Raw genomic sequence first — 5,242 nt, forward strand, 5'->3', positions numbered from 1 at the left:
AAAGTCAGGCAGCGCGAGACCTCCAGCTTCGTTTTTTTTTCCTCAAGATGTTTTTAGCAATTCAGGGCACACTGCCCTTCCAGATAAATTTGCTTATTGGTTTTTCTATTTCTGAAAAATAAGTTGTTGGGATTTTGATTGGTATTGCATTGAATCTGTAAATCAATTTAGATAGAATTGACATCTTAACTATATTTAGTCTTCCAATCCATGAACACGGTATGCCCTTCCATCTGTTTAGGTCTTCTGTGATTTCTTTTAGCAGTTTTTTGTAGTTTTCTTTATATAGGTTTTTTGCCTCTTTAGTTAAATTTATTCCTAGGTATTTTATTCTTTTAGTTGCAATTGTAAATGGGATTCGTTTCTTGATTTCTCCCTCAGCTTGTTCATTACTGGTGTATAGAAATGCTACAGATTTTTGAATGTTGATCTTGTAACCTGCTACTTTGCTGTACTCATTTATTAGCTCTAGTAGTTTTGTTGTGGATTTTTCCGGGTTTTCGACGTATAGTATCATATCGTCTGCAAACAGTGATAGTTTTACTTCTTCCTTTCCAATTTTGATGCCTTGTATTTCTATTTCTTCTCTAATTGCTCTGGCTAGAACCTCCAACACAATGTTGAATAATAGTGGTGATAGTGGACATCCTTGTCTTGTTCCTGATCTTAGGGGGAAAGTTTTCAATTTTTCCCCATTGAGGATGATATTAGCTGTGGGTTTTTCATATATTCCCTCTATCATTTTAAGGAAGTTCCCTTGTATTCCTATCTTTTGAAGTGTTTTCAACAGGAAAGGATGTTGAATCTTGTCAAATGCCTTCTCTGCATCAATTGAGATGATCATGTGATTTTTCTGCTTTGATTTGTTGATATGGTGTATTACATTAATTGATTTTCTTATGTTGAACCATCCTTGCATACCTGGGATGAATCCTACTTGGTCATGATGTATAATTCTTTTAATGTGTTGTTGGATATGATTTGCTAGAATTTTTTGAGGATTTTTGCATCTATATTCATTAGAGAGATTGGTCTGTAGTTTTCTTTTTTTGTAATATCTTTGCCTGGTTTTGGTATGAGGGCGATGTTGGCTTCATAGAATGAATTAGGTAGTTTTCCCTCCGCTTCGATTTTTTTGAAGAGGTTGAGGAGAGTTGGTACTAATTCTTTCTGGAATGTTTGATAGAATTCACATGTGAAGCCGTCTGGTCCTGGACTTTTCTTTTTAGGAAGTTTTTGAATGACTAATTCAATTTCTTTACTTGTGATTGGTTTGTTGAGGTCATCTATTTCTTCTTGAGTCAAAGTTGGTTGTTCATGTCTTTCCAGGAACCCGTCCATTTCATCTAAATTGTTGTATTTATTAGCGTAAAGTTGTTCATAGTATCCTGTTATTACCTCCTTTATTTCTGTGAGGTCAGTAGTTATGTCTTCTCTTCCATTTCTGATCTTATTTATTTGCATCCTCTCTCTTCTTTTGTCAATCTTGCTAAGGGCCCATCAATCTTATTGATTTTCTCATAGAACCAACTTCTGGTCTTATTGATTTTCTCTATTGTTTTCATGTTTTCAATTTCATTTATTTCTGCTCTAATCTTTGTTATTTCTTTCCTTTTCTTGCTTTGGGATTAGTGTGCTGTTCTTTCTCCAGTTCTTCCAAGTGGACAGTTAATTCCTGCATTTTTGCCTTTTCTTCTTTTCTGATATAGGCATTTAGGGCAATAAATTTCCCTCTTAGGACTGCCTTTGCTGCGTCCCATAAGTTTTGATATGTTGTGTTTTCGTTTTCATTCGCCTCGAGGTATTTACTAATTTCTCTTGCAATTTCTTCTTTGACCCACTCGTTGTTTAAGAATGTGTTGTTGAGCCTCCACATATCTGTGAATTTTCTGGCACTCCGCCTATTATTGATTTCCAACTTCATTCCTTTATGATCCGAGAAAGTGTTGTGTATGATTTCAATCTTTTTAAATTTGTTAGGACTTGCTTTGTGACCCAGCATATGGTCTATCTTTGAGAATGATCCATGAGCACTTGAGAAAAAGGTGTATCCTGCTGTTGTGGGATGTAATGTCCTATAAATGTCTGTTAAGTCTATCTCATTTATAGTAATATTCAGATTCTCTATTTCTTTATTGAACCTCTGTCTAGATGTTCTGTCCATTGATGAGAGTGGTGAATTGAAGTCTCCAACTATCATGGTATATATGTCTATTTCCCTTTTCAATGTTTGCAGTGTATTCCTCACGTATTTAGGGGCATTCCGGTTTGGTGCATAAATATTTATGATTGTTATGTCTTCTTGTTTAATTGTTCCTTTTATTAGTAGATAGTGTCCTTCTTTGTCTCTTTTAACTGTTTTACATTTGAAGTCTAATTTGTTGGATATTAGTATAGCTACTCCTGCTCTTTTCTGGTTGTTATTTGCATGAAATATCTTTTCCCAACCTTTCACTTTCAACCTATGTTTATCTTTGGGTCTAAGATGTGTTTCCTGTAGACAGCATATAGAAGGATCCTGTTTTTTAATCCATTCTGCCAGTCTATGTCTTTTGATTGGGGAATTCAGTCCATTAACATTTAGTGTTATTACTGTTTGGATAATATTTTCCTTTGCCATTTTGCCTTTTGTATTATGTACATCATATCTGACTTTCCTTCTTTCTACACTCTTCTCCATACCTCTCTCTTCTGACTTTTCGTATCTGACTCTAGTGCTCCCTTTAGTATTTCTTGCAGAGCTGGTCTCTTAGTCACAAATTCTCTCAGTGACTTTTTGTCTGAGAATGTTTTAATTTCTCCTCATTTTGAAGGACAATTTTGCTGGATATAGGAGTCTTGGTTGGCAGTTTTTCTCTTTTAGTAATTTAAATATATCATCTCACTGTCTTCTAGCTTCCATGGTTTCTGCTGAGAAATCTACACATAGTCTTATTGGGTTTCCCTTGTATGTGATGGATTGTTTTTCTCTTGCTGCTTTCAAGATCCTCTCTTTCTGTTTGACCTCTGACATTCTAAGTAGTAAGTGTCTTGGAGAATGCCTATTGGGTCTATTCTCTTTGGGGTGCGCTGCACTTCTTGGATCTGTAATTTTAGGTCTTTCATAAGAGTTGGGAAATTTTCAGTGATAATTTCTTCCATTAGTTTTTCTCCTCCTTTTCCCTTCTCTTCTCCTTCTGGGACACCCACAGCACGTATATTTGTGCGCTTCATATTGTCCTTCAGTTCCCTGATCCCCTGTTCAAATTTTTCCATTCTTTTCCCTATAGTTTCGGTTTCTTTTTGGAATTCAGATGTTCCATCCTCCAAATCACTAATTCTATCTTCTGTCTCTTTAAATCTATCATTGTAGGTATCCATTGTTTTTTCCATCTTTTCTGCTTTGTCCTTCACTTCCATAAGTTCTGTGATTTGTTTTTTCAGTTTTTCTATTTCTTCTTTTTGTTCAGCCCATGTCTTCTTCATGTCCTCCCCCAATTTATCGATTTCGTTTTTGAAGAGGTTTTCCATTTCTGTTCATATATTCAGCATTACTTGTCTCAGCTCCTGTATCTCATTTGAACTATTGGTTTGTTCCTTTGACTAGGCCATATCTTCAATTTTCTGAGCGTGATCCATTATCTTCTGCTGGTGTCTGGGCATTTAGTCAGATTTGCCTGGGTGTTGGACCCAACAGGTTGAAAGATTTTTCTGTGAAATCTCTGGGTTCTGTTTTTCTTATCCTGCCCAGTAGGTGGCGCTGTGGCACTCGTTTGTCTGCGGGTCCCACCAGTAACAGGTGCTGTGGGTCCTTCAACTTTGGAAAACTCTCACCGTGGGAGAGGTTCGCCAGCCGAAGCGGCTTGGAAGAGTGCCAATCCGAATCTCTCAGCTGGCCCGGGGATCTGAATGCAGGGAGGGTCGCCGGCCGCCGCAGTCTGGGAGAAAGCCCATCCGAATCTCCTAGCCGGCCCAGGGCGCCAAGCGTGGCAGGAGGGCACCAGCACCGCAGCCCGGGGAAGTGCACCGTTCCCAGCTGGACCAGGAAGCCACGTGTTTGGAAGGGACCCCGGTTACCGTTCTCCGCGGCCTGGGGATCTCCGATCCAATTCTCCCAGCTGGTCTGGGGGGGCTGCGCTTGGGTGGTGCGCCAGCCGCCGCAACTTGAGGGGACCGCCTGTCCAATTCTCCCAGCCGGCCCGGGAAGGAGGGAGGGAGGCACTCTGGCCGCCTGCCGCCCCAGCCCGGGGAAGACCGCGCCCCTCAGCGATCTCACTGGAGCAGGTTCTCCCAGCCAGTGAGCCGTTCCATAATGGGGTACGCTGTCTTCTTGATCTCTGTCGTGGCTCTGGGAGCTGTTCTGTATCGTTTCTACTCCCCTAGTAGCTGTTCTGGAGGAGGAACTAAGACCCGCACATCTTACTAAGCCACCATCTTCTCCGGAAGTCTCAACAACACACTCTTAAACAACCAGTGGGTCAAGGAAGAAATTACAAGAGAAATCAGTAAATATCTCAAGGCAAATGAAAATGAAAACACATGCCAAAACTTATGGGATGCAGCAAAGGCAGTGGTAAGCGGGAAATTTATTGCCTTAAATGCCTATATCAAAAAAGAAGAAGGGGCAAAAATCGAGGAATTAACTGTCCACTTGGGAGAAGTAGAGAAAGAACAGCAAACTAACCCCAAAGCAAGCAAAAGGAAAGAAATAACAAAGATTAAAGCAGAAATAAATGAAATTGAGAACATGGAAACAATTGTGAAAATCAACAAAACCAGAAGCTGGTTTTATGAGAAAATCAGTAACATTGATGGACCCTTAGCAAGAATGACAAAAAGAAGAGAAACAATGCAAATAAATATGATCAGAAATTGAAAAGGACACATAACCACTGACCCCACAGAAATAAAGGAAGTAATGACAGGATACTATGAACAACTTTATGTTAATAAATACAACAATGTAAATGAAATGCACAACTTCCTAGAAAGACATGAACAGCCAACTTTGTCTCAAGAAGAAATAGATGAGTTCAACAAACCAATCAGAAGTAAAGATACTGAATCAGTCATTAAGAAGCCCCCCAAAAAGAAAAGTTCAGGACCAGATGGCTTCACATGTGAATTCTACCAAATATTCCAGAAAGAATTAGTACCAACTCTCCTCAAACTCTTCAAAAAAATGGAACAAGAGGGAAAGCTACCTAACTGATTCTCTGAAGCCAACATCACCCTCATACCAAAGCCAAAGATATTACAAAAA

Source organism: Tamandua tetradactyla, assembly GCF_023851605.1.
Source record: "Tamandua tetradactyla isolate mTamTet1 chromosome 22 unlocalized genomic scaffold, mTamTet1.pri SUPER_22_unloc_2, whole genome shotgun sequence".
Taxonomy (NCBI): domain Eukaryota; kingdom Metazoa; phylum Chordata; class Mammalia; order Pilosa; family Myrmecophagidae; genus Tamandua; species Tamandua tetradactyla.